Source organism: Lissotriton vulgaris, chromosome 11, assembly GCF_964263255.1.
Source record: "Lissotriton vulgaris chromosome 11, aLisVul1.2, whole genome shotgun sequence".
NCBI lineage: Eukaryota > Metazoa > Chordata > Amphibia > Caudata > Salamandridae > Lissotriton > Lissotriton vulgaris.
The window spans coordinates 120903990-120921348 of NC_141699.1; the positions used below are offsets into that span (position 1 = coordinate 120903990).

The 17359-nt window shown below is 42.5% G+C and overlaps 7 non-coding genes and 1 pseudogene across 7 annotated transcripts; all 8 read right to left on the reverse strand.

The window, feature by feature from the left end:
* Window positions 1-869: 869 nt before the first annotated feature.
* LOC147679307 (U4 spliceosomal RNA) lies at window positions 870-1009 on the reverse strand. Its single transcript, XR_015301669.1, has one exon. It is a non-coding gene; the product is annotated as a U4 spliceosomal RNA (small nuclear RNA).
* A 1929-nt stretch (window positions 1010-2938) lies between these two features.
* On the reverse strand, window positions 2939-3078 carry LOC147679308 (U4 spliceosomal RNA). Its single transcript, XR_015301753.1, has one exon. It is a non-coding gene; the product is annotated as a U4 spliceosomal RNA (small nuclear RNA).
* Window positions 3079-5008: 1930 nt separating this feature from the next.
* Window positions 5009-5148, reverse strand: LOC147679309 (U4 spliceosomal RNA). The gene has a single exon (XR_015301679.1). It is a non-coding gene; the product is annotated as a U4 spliceosomal RNA (small nuclear RNA).
* A 1929-nt stretch (window positions 5149-7077) lies between these two features.
* On the reverse strand, window positions 7078-7217 carry LOC147679310 (U4 spliceosomal RNA). Its single transcript, XR_015301754.1, has one exon. It is a non-coding gene; the product is annotated as a U4 spliceosomal RNA (small nuclear RNA).
* Window positions 7218-9147: 1930 nt separating this feature from the next.
* LOC147679311 (U4 spliceosomal RNA) lies at window positions 9148-9287 on the reverse strand. The gene has a single exon (XR_015301670.1). It is a non-coding gene; the product is annotated as a U4 spliceosomal RNA (small nuclear RNA).
* Window positions 9288-11216: 1929 nt separating this feature from the next.
* Window positions 11217-11345, reverse strand: LOC147679312 (U4 spliceosomal RNA; annotated as a pseudogene).
* Window positions 11346-13275: 1930 nt separating this feature from the next.
* LOC147679313 (U4 spliceosomal RNA) lies at window positions 13276-13415 on the reverse strand. Its single transcript, XR_015301633.1, has one exon. It is a non-coding gene; the product is annotated as a U4 spliceosomal RNA (small nuclear RNA).
* A 1929-nt stretch (window positions 13416-15344) lies between these two features.
* LOC147679314 (U4 spliceosomal RNA) lies at window positions 15345-15484 on the reverse strand. The gene has a single exon (XR_015301782.1). It is a non-coding gene; the product is annotated as a U4 spliceosomal RNA (small nuclear RNA).
* Window positions 15485-17359: the final 1875 nt, after the last annotated feature.

Genomic DNA, 17359 nt, shown 5'->3' on the forward strand with positions numbered 1-17359 from the left:
CTGTGTGTACGTTGTGTGTCTCCGTCGGCATGCAGCATACAAATTTTCCCGGATCATGTAGCCCAGTTGGGCTGATGCAGCCACGCAAGAGCTCTTTGCGTGACCTCATTGTCAACGATTCAAATCAGGGAGGATCCACGCAGCCTTTCATGGCTCTCAGGTGAAAAAATGGGCCCTAGGGCAAGGAAGGAAATAGGACCCCTTATTCATGTTTGAAATATAAAATACCGCAATATTCGGGGTTCAGTGGGTCCCGCAGGTCTGTGGGCGCCAGTGCCACTGCACCTGCTGCAACAATGGAAGCTACGCCCCTGTCATACAGCTGGATAACATCAATTACTCAGTGACACAAAGAGCATTAAAAATACACTTTACATAATGTTAAATGACAAAAACAACAGCTTTGTCAGTTCTTGTTCTGTTTCAAGCACTCCATACAATCTGTATGAACCCTCTCCGCATTTTCCTACTGATAACAAACGCCTTTTCTCCCAGAAATAAACTTTCTAGGTGGTTTGTGTACATTTGAATGGGAGATGAGACCTCGAAAGAGCCCAGCTCTGCAACGGACTGCGAGTCAACTCAGAGAGCGGAAACAAAGCCCGTACTCTGGCCATCAACTACCCGAGCGAATCCGGGGATCGAAGGTGAGAACAAAGAGGAAGAAATACAAGAACTATGAAAACTGATCAAGGAGAAAAAATTCCTAAGTTACTTCTGTATTTAAAAAGCTAAGAAAACAAAAAGAACGTAAAGAGTAAACTGAAGCCAAATAAAGTCACAGTTTTCTCCTTGTCACAGATAACAATTATGCAAGTAAATCGCATTGAAAAATAAACTATCCTATTTTTTTATTACATATTCTCCAGTCTCCGAAGAGACTGTCAAAAATTGTCATTTCAACTATATTTCAAGTCTCCATGACGGGGTATTGGGTAAAGTTTTCAATAAGCAATAATCGCGCCTCGGTTAAACCTCATTGGCTACGATACTGCCACTGCGCAAAGCTAACCAAGTATAGTGTGAATTTCATGCCCACTCGCCCTAGTACCTCATGTTACAAAGAACATGAACCCTTTTCAAAAGATTTTATCTGTTTATGCATAACTACACCTCCACTGCTTCTGACAGGCAATGTAAGACATATGTTGGCGTTGTTTTACTGATTTCCATCAGCTCTTTGCCCCAAACCGTCGCTAGCCACACGCAGAGATTTCTGGGAAATTGTATGCTAAATAGGTCTTCAGGTAAGCAGCACCCTCCCTAGGTATGGATTTGATGCTCAGACAGATATCCCTTCACACAAAGATGAGATCTAGGCTGCTAGCCATGGGTTGTGGAAAATATAAGAAGCACAAATTCATAATAGCATCCTCATAGGGCCCACTGTCTTCAAATGTTTACTAGAGGAGGAACAGCAATAATTTAAAGGAAAATAAATCATAGCTACATTTTTCCATTTTCCATACTGCAAGTCTGCCATTTCATTGCACTACATAGTTGCATTTGCTGCATTTCATTTTTAGCTTTAGGGGGTACAATATACTGGTTTTCTGGTTTTCAAAACATTCTAGGGGAAGATTCACAAGGATCTGACGCATCTGCATAGATGCATATTTTTCCTTGCGTCAGTGCTGAATGTCCTTGTGCCACTATGGATGTGCTGTATTTACAATACAGTGCTCCATGGTGCAAGGATTAACAGATGCATCAGAAATTCTGACACATGTGTTGGCACAAAAGTGACGCATTGCTGAAGTTGATCATGAAAGTGAAGCAAAAAGCCATGAGTCATTCCAAACGCTTGGTCTGTGCAGGCGTAGGGATTTTGCCGCAGTGAAGGCGTAAAGTGACGCAGTGAAATCTTGTAGATTTCAGTGCGTGAGTTCTACAAGGCTTTTTTCGTGGAAACGCCCACCCTGCATACATTATGCCTGACGCAGGTATAATGTGATGCAGGGCTTTATAATGTGACGCATCTCCCTAGATGCGTCACATTGTAAAAGGGCCGCAACATTTACGCCGCAGCTGCGCCACAATACAGATTTTTATATGTGCCCTGTAAATGGCTGTGTGTACGTTGTGTGTCTCCGTCCGCATGCAGCATACAAATTTTCCCGGATCATGTAGCCCAGGTGGGCTGATGCAGCCACGCAAGAGCTCTTTGCGTGACCTCATTGTCACCGATTCAAATCAGGGAGGATCCACGCAGCCTTTCATGGCTCTCAGGTGAAAAAATGGGCCCTAGGGCAAGGAAGGAAATAGGACCCCTTATTCATGTTTGAAATATAAAATACCGCAATAATCGGGGTTCAGTGGGTCCCGCAGGTCTGTGGGCGCCAGTGCCACTGCACCTGCTGCAACAATGGAAGCTACGCCCCTGTCATACAGCTGGGTAACATCAATTACTCAGTGACAAAAAGAGCATTAAAAATACACTTTACATAATGTTAAATGACAAAAACAACAGCTTTGTCAGTTCTTGTTCTGTTTCAAGCACTCCATACAATCTGTATGAACCCTCTCCGCATTTTCCTACTGATAACAAACGCCTTTGCTCCCAGAAATAAACTTTCTAGGTGGTTTGTGTACATTTGAATGGGAGATGAGACCTCGAAAGAGCCCAGCTCTGCAACGGACTGCGAGTCAACTCAGAGAGCGGAAACAAAGCCCGTACTCTGGCCATCAACTACCCGAGCGAATCCGGGGATCGAAGGTGAGAACAAAGAGTAAGAAATACAAGAATTATGAAAACTGATCACGGAGAAAAAATCCCTAAGTTACTGCCGTATTTAAAAAGCTGAGAAAACAAAAAGAACGTAAAGAGTAAACTGAAGCCAAATAAAGTCACAGTTTTCTCCTTGTCACAGATAACAATTATGCTAGTAAATCACATTGAAAAATAAACTATCTTATTATTTTATTACATATTCTCCAGTCTCCGAAGAGACTGTCAAAAATTGTCATTTCAACTATATTTCAAGTCTCCATGATGGGGTATTGGGTAAAGTTTTCAATAAGCAATAATCGCGCCTCGGTTAAACCTCATTGGCTACGATACTGCCACTGCGCAAAGCTAACCAAGAATAGTGTGAATTTCATGCCCACTCGCCCTAGTACCTCATGTTACAAAGAACATGAACCCTTTTCAAAAGATTTTATCTGTTTATGCATAACTACACCTCCACTGCTTCTGACAGGCAATGTAAGACATATGTTGGCGTTGTTTTACTAATTTCCATCAGCTCTCTGCCCCAAACTGTCGCTAGCCACACGCAGAGAATTCTGGGAAATTGTATGCTAAATAGCTCTTCAGGTAAGCAGCACCCTCCCTAGTTATGGATTTGATGCTCAGACAGATATCCCTTCACACAAAGATGAGATCTAGGCTGCTAGCCATGGGTTGTGGAAAATATAAGAAGCACAAATTCATAATAGCATCCTCATAGGGCCCACTGTCTTCAAATGTTTACTAGAGGAGGAACAGCAATAATTTAAAGGAAAATAAATCATAGCTACATTTTTCCATTTTCTATACTGCAAGTCTGCCATTTCATTGCACTACATAGTTGCATTTGCTGCATTTCATTTTTTGCTTTAGGGGGTACAATATACTGGTTTCCTGGTTTTCAAAACATTCTAGGGGAAGATTCACAAGGATCTGACCCATCTGCATAGATGCATACTTTTCCTTGCGTCAGTGCTGAATGTCCTTGTGCCACTATGGATGTGCTGTATTTACAATACAGTGCTCCATGGTGCAAGGATTAACAGATGCATCAAAAATTCTGACACATGTGTTGGCACAAAAGTGACGCATTGCTGAAGTTGATCATGAAAGTGAAGCAAAAAGCCATGAGTCATTCCAAACGCTTGGTCTGTGCAGGCGTAGGGATTTTGCCGCAGTGAAGGCGTAAAGTGACGCAGTGAAATCTTGTAGATTTCAGTGCGTGAGTTCTACAAGGCTTTTTTTCGTGGAAACGCCCACCCTGCATACATTATGCCTGACGCAGGTATAATGTGATGCAGGGCTTTATAATGTGACGCATCTCCCTAGATGCGTCACATTGTAAAAGGGCCGCAACATTTACACCGCAGCTGCGCCACAATACAGATTTTTATATGTGCCCTGTAAATGGCTGTGTGTATGTTGTGTGTCTCCGTCGGCATGCAGCATACAAATTTTCCCGGATCATGTAGCCCAGTTGGGCAGATGCAGCCACGCAAGAGCTCTTTGCGTGACCTCATTGTCACCGATTCAAATCAGGGAGGATCCACGCAGCCTTTCATGGCTCTCAGGTGAAAAAATGGGCCCTAGGGCAAGGAAGGAAATAGGACCCCTTATTCATGTTTGAAATATAAAATACCGCAATAATCGGGGTTCAGTGGGTCCCACAGGTCTGTGGGCACCAGTGCCACTGCACCTGCTGCAACAAAGGAAGCTACGCAACTGTCATACAGCTGGGTAACATCAATTACTCAGTGACACAAAGAGCATTAAAAATACACTTTACATAATGTTAAATGACAAAAACAACAGCTTTGTCAGTTCTTGTTCTGTTTCAAGCACTCCATACAATCTGTATGAACCCTCTCCGCATTTTCCTACTGATAACAAACGCCTTTGCTCCCAGAAATAAACTTTCTAGGTGGTTTGTGTACATTTGAATGGGAGATGAGACCTCGAAAGAGCCCAGCTCTGCAACGGACTGTGAGTCAACTCAGAGAGCGGAAACAAAGCCCGTACTCTGGCCATCAACTACCCGAGCGAATCCGGGGATCGAAGGTGAGAACAAAGAGGAAGAAATACAAGAATTGTGAAAACTGATCAAGGAGAAAAAATCCCTAAGTTACTGCCGTATTTAAAAAGCTGAGAAAACAAAAAGAACGTAAAGAGTAAACTGAAGCCAAATAAAGTCACAGTTTTCTCCTTGTCACAGATAACAATTATGCAAGTAAATCGCATTGAAAAATAAACTATCTTATTTTTTTATTACATATTCTCCAGTCTCCGAAGAGACTGTCAAAAATTGTCATTTCAACTATATTTCAAGTCTTCATGACGGGGTATTGGGTAAAGTTTTCAATAAGCAATAATCGCGCCTCGGTTAAACCTCATTGGCTACGATACTGCCACTGCGCAAAGCTAACCAATTATAGTGTGAATTTCATGCCCACTCGCCCTAGTACCTCATGTTACAAAGAACATGAACCCTTTTCAAAAGATTTTATCTGTTTATGCATAACTACACCTCCACTGCTTCTGACAGGCAATGTAAGACATATGTTGGCGTTGTTTTACTGATTTCCATCAGCTCTTTGCCCCAAACCGTCACTAGCCACACGCAGAGATTTCTGGGAAATTGTATGCTAAATAGGTCTTCAGGTAAGCAGCACCCTCCCTAGGTATGGATTTGATGCTCAGACAGATATCCCTTCACACAAAGATGAGATCTAGGCTGCTAGCCATGGGTTGTGGAAAATATAAGAAGCACAAATTCATAATAGCATCCTCATAGGGCCCACTGTCTTCAAATGTTTACTAGAGGAGGAACAGCAATAATTTAAAGGAAAATAAATCATAGCTACATTTTTCCATTTTCCATACTGCAAGTCTGCCATTTCATTGCACTACATAGTTGCATTTGCTGCATTTCATTTTTAGCTTTAGGGGGTACAATATACTGGTTTTCTGGTTTTCAAAACATTCTAGGGGAAGATTCACAAGGATCTGACGCATCTGCATAGATGCATATTTTTCCTTGCGTCAGTGCTGAATGTCCTTGTGCCACTATGGATGTGCTGTATTTACAATACAGTGCTCCATGGTGCAAGGATTAACAGATGCATCAGAAATTCTGACACATGTGTTGGCACAAAAGTGACGCATTGCTGAAGTTGATCATGAAAGTGAAGCAAAAAGCCATGAGTCATTCCAAACGCTTGGTCTGTGCAGGCGTAGGGATTTTGCCGCAGTGAAGGCGTAAAGTGACGCAGTGAAATCTTGTAGATTTCAGTGCGTGAGTTCTACAAGGCTTTTTTCGTGGAAACGCCCACCCTGCATACATTATGCCTGACGCAGGTATAATGTGATGCAGGGCTTTATAATGTGACGCATCTCCCTAGATGCGTCACATTGTAAAAGGGCCGCAACATTTACGCCGCAGCTGCGCCACAATACAGATTTTTATATGTGCCCTGTAAATGGCTGTGTGTACGTTGTGTGTCTCCGTCCGCATGCAGCATACAAATTTTCCCGGATCATGTAGCCCAGGTGGGCTGATGCAGCCACGCAAGAGCTCTTTGCGTGACCTCATTGTCACCGATTCAAATCAGGGAGGATCCACGCAGCCTTTCATGGCTCTCAGGTGAAAAAATGGGCCCTAGGGCAAGGAAGGAAATAGGACCCCTTATTCATGTTTGAAATATAAAATACCGCAATAATCGGGGTTCAGTGGGTCCCGCAGGTCTGTGGGCGCCAGTGCCACTGCACCTGCTGCAACAATGGAAGCTACGCCCCTGTCATACAGCTGGGTAACATCAATTACTCAGTGACAAAAAGAGCATTAAAAATACACTTTACATAATGTTAAATGACAAAAACAACAGCTTTGTCAGTTCTTGTTCTGTTTCAAGCACTCCATACAATCTGTATGAACCCTCTCCGCATTTTCCTACTGATAACAAACGCCTTTGCTCCCAGAAATAAACTTTCTAGGTGGTTTGTGTACATTTGAATGGGAGATGAGACCTCGAAAGAGCCCAGCTCTGCAACGGACTGCGAGTCAACTCAGAGAGCGGAAACAAAGCCCGTACTCTGGCCATCAACTACCCGAGCGAATCCGGGGATCGAAGGTGAGAACAAAGAGTAAGAAATACAAGAATTATGAAAACTGATCACGGAGAAAAAATCCCTAAGTTACTGCCGTATTTAAAAAGCTGAGAAAACAAAAAGAACGTAAAGAGTAAACTGAAGCCAAATAAAGTCACAGTTTTCTCCTTGTCACAGATAACAATTATGCTAGTAAATCACATTGAAAAATAAACTATCTTATTATTTTATTACATATTCTCCAGTCTCCGAAGAGACTGTCAAAAATTGTCATTTCAACTATATTTCAAGTCTCCATGATGGGGTATTGGGTAAAGTTTTCAATAAGCAATAATCGCGCCTCGGTTAAACCTCATTGGCTACGATACTGCCACTGCGCAAAGCTAACCAAGAATAGTGTGAATTTCATGCCCACTCGCCCTAGTACCTCATGTTACAAAGAACATGAACCCTTTTCAAAAGATTTTATCTGTTTATGCATAACTACACCTCCACTGCTTCTGACAGGCAATGTAAGACATATGTTGGCGTTGTTTTACTAATTTCCATCAGCTCTCTGCCCCAAACTGTCGCTAGCCACACGCAGAGAATTCTGGGAAATTGTATGCTAAATAGCTCTTCAGGTAAGCAGCACCCTCCCTAGTTATGGATTTGATGCTCAGACAGATATCCCTTCACACAAAGATGAGATCTAGGCTGCTAGCCATGGGTTGTGGAAAATATAAGAAGCACAAATTCATAATAGCATCCTCATAGGGCCCACTGTCTTCAAATGTTTACTAGAGGAGGAACAGCAATAATTTAAAGGAAAATAAATCATAGCTACATTTTTCCATTTTCTATACTGCAAGTCTGCCATTTCATTGCACTACATAGTTGCATTTGCTGCATTTCATTTTTTGCTTTAGGGGGTACAATATACTGGTTTCCTGGTTTTCAAAACATTCTAGGGGAAGATTCACAAGGATCTGACCCATCTGCATAGATGCATACTTTTCCTTGCGTCAGTGCTGAATGTCCTTGTGCCACTATGGATGTGCTGTATTTACAATACAGTGCTCCATGGTGCAAGGATTAACAGATGCATCAAAAATTCTGACACATGTGTTGGCACAAAAGTGACGCATTGCTGAAGTTGATCATGAAAGTGAAGCAAAAAGCCATGAGTCATTCCAAACGCTTGGTCTGTGCAGGCGTAGGGATTTTGCCGCAGTGAAGGCGTAAAGTGACGCAGTGAAATCTTGTAGATTTCAGTGCGTGAGTTCTACAAGGCTTTTTTTCGTGGAAACGCCCACCCTGCATACATTATGCCTGACGCAGGTATAATGTGATGCAGGGCTTTATAATGTGACGCATCTCCCTAGATGCGTCACATTGTAAAAGGGCCGCAACATTTACACCGCAGCTGCGCCACAATACAGATTTTTATATGTGCCCTGTAAATGGCTGTGTGTATGTTGTGTGTCTCCGTCGGCATGCAGCATACAAATTTTCCCGGATCATGTAGCCCAGTTGGGCTGATGCAGCCACGCAAGAGCTCTTTGCGTGACCTCATTGTCAACGATTCAAATCAGGGAGGATCCACGCAGCCTTTCATGGCTCTCAGGTGAATAAATGGGCCCTAGGGCAAGGAAGGAAATAGGACCCCTTATTCATGTTTGAAATATAAAATACCGCAATAATCGGGGTTCAGTGGGTCCCGCAGGTCTGTGGGCGCCAGTGCCACTGCACCTGCTGCAACAATGGAAGCTACGCCCCTGTCATACAGCTGGATAACATCAATTACTCAGTGACACAAAGAGCATTAAAAATACACTTTACATAATGTTAAATGACAAAAACAACAGCTTTGTCAGTTCTTGTTCTGTTTCAAGCACTCCATACAATCTGTATGAACCCTCTCCGCATTTTCCTACTGATAACAAACGCCTTTTCTCCCAGAAATAAACTTTCTAGGTGGTTTGTGTACATTTGAATGGGAGATGAGACCTCGAAAGAGCCCAGCTCTGCAACGGACTGCGAGTCAACTCAGAGAGCGGAAACAAAGCCCGTACTCTGGCCATCAACTACCCGAGCGAATCCGGGGATCGAAGGTGAGAACAAAGAGGAAGAAATACAAGAACTATGAAAACTGATCAAGGAGAAAAAATTCCTAAGTTACTTCTGTATTTAAAAAGCTAAGAAAACAAAAAGAACGTAAAGAGTAAACTGAAGCCAAATAAAGTCACAGTTTTCTCCTTGTCACAGATAACAATTATGCAAGTAAATCGCATTGAAAAATAAACTATCCTATTTTTTTATTACATATTCTCCAGTCTCCGAAGAGACTGTCAAAAATTGTCATTTCAACTATATTTCAAGTCTCCATGACGGGGTATTGGGTAAAGTTTTCAATAAGCAATAATCGCGCCTCGGTTAAACCTCATTGGCTACGATACTGCCACTGCGCAAAGCTAACCAAGTATAGTGTGAATTTCATGCCCACTCGCCCTAGTACCTCATGTTACAAAGAACATGAACCCTTTTCAAAAGATTTTATCTGTTTATGCATAACTACACCTCCACTGCTTTTGACAGGCAATGTAAGACATATGTTGGCGTTGTTTTACTGATTTCCATCAGCTCTTTGCCCCAAACCGTCGCTAGCCACACGCAGAGATTTCTGGGAAATTGTATGCTAAATAGGTCTTCAGGTAAGCAGCACCCTCCCTAGGTATGGATTTGATGCTCAGACAGATATCCCTTCACACAAAGATGAGATCTAGGCTGCTAGCCATGGGTTGTGGAAAATATAAGAAGCACAAATTCATAATAGCATCCTCATAGGGCCCACTGTCTTCAAATGTTTACTAGAGGAGGAACAGCAATAATTTAAAGGAAAATAAATCATAGCTACATTTTTCCATTTTCCATACTGCAAGTCTGCCATTTCATTGCACTACATAGTTGCATTTGCTGCATTTCATTTTTAGCTTTAGGGGGTACAATATACTGGTTTTCTGGTTTTCAAAACATTCTAAGGGAAGATTCACAAGGATCTGACGCATCTGCATAGATGCATATTTTTCCTTGCGTCAGTGCTGAATGTCCTTGTGCCACTATGGATGTGCTGTATTTACAATACAGTGCTCCATGGTGCAAGGATTAACAGATGCATCAGAAATTCTGACACATGTGTTGGCACAAAAGTGACGCATTGCTGAAGTTGATCATGAAAGTGAAGCAAAAAGCCATGAGTCATTCCAAACGCTTGGTCTGTGCAGGCGTAGGGATTTTGCCGCAGTGAAGGCGTAAAGTGACGCAGTGAAATCTTGTAGATTTCAGTGCGTGAGTTCTACAAGGCTTTTTTCGTGGAAACGCCCACCCTGCATACATTATGCCTGATGCAGGTATAATGTGATGCAGGGCTTTATAATGTGACGCATCTCCCTAGATGCGTCACATTGTAAAAGGGCCGCAACATTTACGCCGCAGCTGCGCCACAATACAGATTTTTATATGTGCCCTGTAAATGGCTGTGTGTACGTTGTGTGTCTCCGTCCGCATGCAGCATACAAATTTTCCCGGATCATGTAGCCCAGGTGGGCTGATGCAGCCACGCAAGAGCTCTTTGCGTGACCTCATTGTCACCGATTCAAATCAGGGAGGATCCACGCAGCCTTTCATGGCTCTCAGGTGAAAAAATGGGCCCTAGGGCAAGGAAGGAAATAGGACCCCTTATTCATGTTTGAAATATAAAATACCGCAATAATCGGGGTTCAGTGGATCCCGCAGGTCTGTGGGCGCCAGTGCCACTGCACCTGCTGCAACAATGGAAGCTACGCCCCTGTCATACAGCTGGGTAACATCAATTACTCAGTGACAAAAAGAGCATTAAAAATACACTTTACATAATGTTAAATGACAAAAACAACAGCTTTGTCAGTTCTTGTTCTGTTTCAAGCACTCCATACAATCTGTATGAACCCTCTCCGCATTTTCCTACTGATAACAAACGCCTTTGCTCCCAGAAATAAACTTTCTAGGTGGTTTGTGTACATTTGAATGGGAGATGAGACCTCGAAAGAGCCCAGCTCTGCAACGGACTGCGAGTCAACTCAGAGAGCGGAAACAAAGCCCGTACTCTGGCCATCAACTACCCGAGCGAATCCGGGGATCGAAGGTGAGAACAAAGAGTAAGAAATACAAGAATTATGAAAACTGATCACGGAGAAAAAATCCCTAAGTTACTGCCGTATTTAAAAAGCTGAGAAAACAAAAAGAACGTAAAGAGTAAACTGAAGCCAAATAAAGTCACAGTTTTCTCCTTGTCACAGATAACAATTATGCAAGTGAATCACATTGAAAAATAAACTATCTTATTATTTTATTACATATTCTCCAGTCTCCGAAGACACTGTCAAAAATTGTCATTTCAAGTCTCCATGATGGGGTATTGGGTAAAGTTTTCAATAAGCAATAATCGCGCCTCGGTTAAACCTCATTGGCTACGATACTGCCACTGCGCAAAGCTAACCAAGTATAGTGTGAATTTCATGCCCACTCGCCCTAGTACCTCATGTTACAAAGAACATGAACCCTTTTCAAAAGATTTTATCTGTTTATGCATAACTACACCTCCACTGCTTCTGACAGGCAATGTAAGACATATGTTGGCGTTGTTTTACTAATTTCCATCAGCTCTCTGCCCCAAACTGTCGCTAGCCACACGCAGAGAATTCTGGGAAATTGTATGCTAAATAGCTCTTCAGGTAAGCAGCACCCTCCCTAGTTATGGATTTGATGCTCAGACAGATATCCCTTCACACAAAGATGAGATCTAGGCTGCTAGCCATGGGTTGTGGAAAATATAAGAAGCACAAATTCATAATAGCATCCTCATAGGGCCCACTGTCTTCAAATGTTTACTAGAGGAGGAACAGCAATAATTTAAAGGAAAATAAATCATAGCTACATTTTTCCATTTTCTATACTGCAAGTCTGCCATTTCATTGCACTACATAGTTGCATTTGCTGCATTTCATTTTTTGCTTTAGGGGGTACAATATACTGGTTTCCTGGTTTTCAAAACATTCTAGGGGAAGATTCACAAGGATCTGACCCATCTGCATAGATGCATACTTTTCCTTGCGTCAGTGCTGAATGTCCTTGTGCCACTATGGATGTGCTGTATTTACAATACAGTGCTCCATGGTGCAAGGATTAACAGATGCATCAAAAATTCTGACACATGTGTTGGCACAAAAGTGACGCATTGCTGAAGTTGATCATGAAAGTGAAGCAAAAAGCCATGAGTCATTCCAAACGCTTGGTCTGTGCAGGCGTAGGGATTTTGCCGCAGTGAAGGCGTAAAGTGACGCAGTGAAATCTTGTAGATTTCAGTGCGTGAGTTCTACAAGGCTTTTTTTCGTGGAAACGCCCACCCTGCATACATTATGCCTGACGCAGGTATAATGTGATGCAGGGCTTTATAATGTGACGCATCTCCCTAGATGCGTCACATTGTAAAAGGGCCGCAACATTTACACCGCAGCTGCGCCACAATACAGATTTTTATATGTGCCCTGTAAATGGCTGTGTGTATGTTGTGTGTCTCCGTCGGCATGCAGCATACAAATTTTCCCGGATCATGTAGCCCAGTTGGGCAGATGCAGCCACGCAAGAGCTCTTTGCGTGACCTCATTGTCACCGATTCAAATCAGGGAGGATCCACGCAGCCTTTCATGGCTCTCAGGTGAAAAAATGGGCCCTAGGGCAAGGAAGGAAATAGGACCCCTTATTCATGTTTGAAATATAAAATACCGCAATAATCGGGGTTCAGTGGGTCCCACAGGTCTGTGGGCACCAGTGCCACTGCACCTGCTGCAACAATGGAAGCTACGCAACTGTCATACAGCTGGGTAACATCAATTACTCAGTGACACAAAGAGCATTAAAAATACACTTTACATAATGTTAAATGACAAAAACAACAGCTTTGTCAGTTCTTGTTCTGTTTCAAGCACTCCATACAATCTGTATGAACCCTCTCCGCATTTTCCTACTGATAACAAACGCCTTTGCTCCCAGAAATAAACTTTCTAGGTGGTTTGTGTACATTTGAATGGGAGATGAGACCTCGAAAGAGCCCAGCTCTGCAACGGACTGTGAGTCAACTCAGAGAGCGGAAACAAAGCCCGTACTCTGGCCATCAACTACCCGAGCGAATCCGGGGATCGAAGGTGAGAACAAAGAGGAAGAAATACAAGAATTATGAAAACTGATCAAGGAGAAAAAATCCCTAAGTTACTGCCGTATTTAAAAAGCTGAGAAAACAAAAAGAACGTAAAGAGTAAACTGAAGCCAAATAAAGTCACAGTTTTCTCCTTGTCACAGATAACAATTATGCAAGTAAATCGCATTGAAAAATAAACTATCTTATTTTTTTATTACATATTCTCCAGTCTCCGAAGAGACTGCCAAAAATTGTCATTTCAACTATATTTCAAGTCTTCATGACGGGGTATTGGGTAAAGTTTTCAATAAGCAATAATCGCGCCTCGGTTAAACCTCATTGGCTACGATACTGCCACTGCGCAAAGCTAACCAATTATAGTGTGAATTTCATGCCCACTCGCCCTAGTACCTCATGTTACAAAGAACATGAACCCTTTTCAAAAGATTTTATCTGTTTATGCATAACTACACCTCCACTGCTTCTGACAGGCAATGTAAGACATATGTTGGCGTTGTTTTACTAATTTCCATCAGCTCTCTGCCCCAAATCGTCGCTAGCCACACGCAGAGAATTCTGGGAAATTGTATGCTAAATAGCTCTTCAGGTGAGCAGCACCCTCCCTAGTTATGGATTTGATGCTCAGACAGATATCCCTTCACACAAAGATGAGATCTAGGCTGCTAGCCATGGGTTGTGGAAAATATAAGAAGCACAAATTCATAATAGCATCCTCATAGGGCCCACTGTCTTCAAATGTTTACTAGAGGAGGAACAGCAATAATTTAAAGGAAAATAAATCATAGCTACATTTTTCCATTTTCCATACTGCAAGTCTGCCATTTCATTGCACTACATAGTTGCATTTGCTGCATTTCATTTTTAGCTTTAGGGGGTACAATATACTGGTTTCCTGGTTTTCAAAACATTCTAGGGGAAGATTCACAAGGATCTGACGCATCTGCATAGATGCATATTTTTCCTTGCGTCAGTGCTGAATGTCCTTGTGCCACTATGGATGTGCTGTATTTACAATACAGTGCTCCATGGTGCAAGGATTAACAGATGCATCAGAAATTCTGACACATGTGTTGGCACAAAAGTGACGCATTGCTGAAGTTGATCATGAAAGTGAAGCAAAAAGCCATGAGTCATTCCAAACGCTTGGTCTGTGCAGGCGTAGGGATTTTGCCGCAGTGAAGGCGTAAAGTGACGCAGTGAAATCTTGTAGATTTCAGTGCGTGAGTTCTACAAGGCTTTTTTTGTGGAAACGCCCACCCTGCATACATTATGCCTGACGCAGGTATAATGTGATGCAGGGCTTTATAATGTGACGCATCTCCCTAGATGCGTCACATTGTAAAAGGGCCGCAACATTTACGCCGCAGCTGCGCCACAATACAGATTTTTATATGTGCCCTGTAAATGGCTGTGTGTACGTAGTGTGTCTCCGTCGGCATGCAGCATACAAATTTTCCCGGATCATGTAGCCCAGTTGGGCTGATGCAGCCACGCAAGAGCTCTTTGCGTGACCTCATTGTCACCGATTCAAATCAGGAAGGATCCACGCAGCCTTTCATGGCTCTCAGGTGAAAAAATGGGCCCTAGGGCAAGGAAGGAAATAGGACCCCTTATTCATGTTTGAAATATAAAATACCGCAATAATCGGGGTTCAGTGGGTCCCGCAGGTCTGTGGGCGCCAGTGCCACTGCACCTGCTGCAACAATGGAAGCTACGCCCCTGTCATACAGCTGGGTAACATCAATTACTCAGTGACAAAAAGAGCATTAAAAATACACTTTACATAATGTTAAATGACAAAAACAACAGCTTTGTCAGTTCTTGTTCTGTTTCAAGCACTCCATACAATCTGTATGAACCCTCTCCGCGTTTTCCTACTGATAACAAACGCCTTTGCTCCCAGAAATAAACTTTCTAGGTGGTTTGTGTACATTTGAATGGGAGATGAGACCTCGAAAGAGCCCAGCCCTGCAACGGACTGCGAGTCAACTCAGAGAGCGGAAACAAAGCCCGTACTCTGGCCATCAACTACCCGAGCGAATCCGGGGATCGAACGTGAGAACAAAGAGGAAGAAATACAAGAATTATGAAAACTGATCAAGGAGAAAAAATCCATAAGTTACTGCCGTATTTAAAAAGCCGAGAAAACAAAAAGAACGTAAAGAGTAAACTGAAGCCAAATAAAGTCACAGTTTTCTCCTTGTCACAGATAACAATTATGCAAGTAAATCGCATTGAAAAATAAACTATCTTATTTTTTTATTACATATTCTCCAGTCTCCGAAGACACTGCCAAAAATTGTCATTTCAACTATATTTCAAGTCTTCATGACGGGGTATTGGGTAAAGTTTTCAATAAGCAATAATCGCGCCTCGGTTAAACCTCATTGGCTACGATACTGCCACTGCGCAAAGCTAACCAATTATAGTGTGAATTTCATGCCCACTCGCCCTAGTACCTCATGTTACAAAGAACATGAACCCTTTTCAAAAGATTTTATCTGTTTATGCATAACTACACCTCCACTGCTTCTGACAGGCAATGTAAGACATATGTTGGCGTTGTTTTACTAATTTCCATCAGCTCTCTGCCCCAAATCGTCGCTAGCCACACGCAGAGAATTCTGGGAAATTGTATGCTAAATAGCTCTTCAGGTGAGCAGCACCCTCCCTAGTTATGGATTTGATGCTCAGACAGATATCCCTTCACACAAAGATGAGATCTAGGCTGCTAGCCATGGGTTGTGGAAAATATAAGAAGCACAAATTCATAATAGCATCCTAATAGGGCCCACTGTCTTCAAATGTTTACTAGAGAAGGAACAGCAATAATTTAAAGGAAAATAAATCATAGCTACATTTTTCCATTTTCCATACTGCAAGTCTGCCATTTCATTGCACTACATAGTTGCATTTGCTGCATTTCATTTTTAGCTTTAGGGGGTACATTATACTGGTTTCCTGGTTTTCAAAACATTCTAGGGGAAGATTCACAAGGATCTGACGCATCTGCATAGATGCATACTTTTCCATGCGTCAGTGCTGAATGTCCTTGTGCCACTATGGATGTGCTGTATTTACAATACAGTGCTCCATGGTGCAAGGATTAAAAGATGCATCAAAAATTCTGACACATGTGTTGGCACAAAAGTGACGCATTGCTGAAGTTGATCATGAAAGTGAAGCAAAAAGCCATGAGTCATTCCAAACGCTTGGTCTGTGCAGGCGTAGGGATTTTGCCGCAGTGAAGGCATAAAGTGACGCAGTGAAATCTTGTAGATTTCAGTGCGTGAGTTCTACAAGGCTTTTTTTCGTGGAAACGCCCACCCTGCATACATTATGCCTGACGCAGGTATAATGTGATGCAGGGCTTTATAATGTGACGCATCTCCCTAGATGCGTCACATTGTAAAAGGGCCGCAACATTTACGCCGCAACTGCGCCACAATACAGATTTTTATATGTGCCCTGTAAATGGCTGTGTGTACGTTGTGTGTCTCCGTCGGCATGCAGCATACAAATTTTCCCGGATCATGTAGCCCAGTTGGGCTGATGCAGCCACGCAAGAGCTCTTTGCGTGACCTCATTGTCAACGATTCAAATCAGGGAGGATCCACGCAGCCTTTCATGGCTCTCAGGTGAAAAAATGGGCCCTAGGGCAAGGAAGGAAATAGGACCCCTTATTCATGTTTGAAATATAAAATACCGCAATAATCGGGGTTCAGTGGGTCCCGCAGGTCTGTGGGCGCCAGTGCCACTGCACCTGCTGCAACAATGGAAGCTACGCCCCTGTCATACAGCTGGATAACATCAATTACTCAGTGACACAAAGAGCATTAAAAATACACTTTACATAATGTTAAATGACAAAAACAACAGCTTTGTCAGTTCTTGTTCTGTTTCAAGCACTCCATACAATCTGTATGAACCCTCTCCGCATTTTCCTACTGATAACAAACGCCTTTTCTCCCAGAAATAAACTTTCTAGGTGGTTTGTGTACATTTGAATGGGAGATGAGACCTCGAAAGAGCCCAGCTCTGCAACGGACTGCGAGTCAACTCAGAGAGCGGAAACAAAGCCCGTACTCTGGCCATCAACTACCCGAGCGAATCCGGGGATCGAAGGTGAGAACAAAGAGGAAGAAATACAAGAACTATGAAAACTGATCAAGGAGAAAAAATTCCTAAGTTACTTCTGTATTTAAAAAGCTAAGAAAACAAAAAGAACGTAAAGAGTAAACTGAAGCCAAATAAAGTCACAGTTTTCTCCTTGTCACAGATAACAATTATGC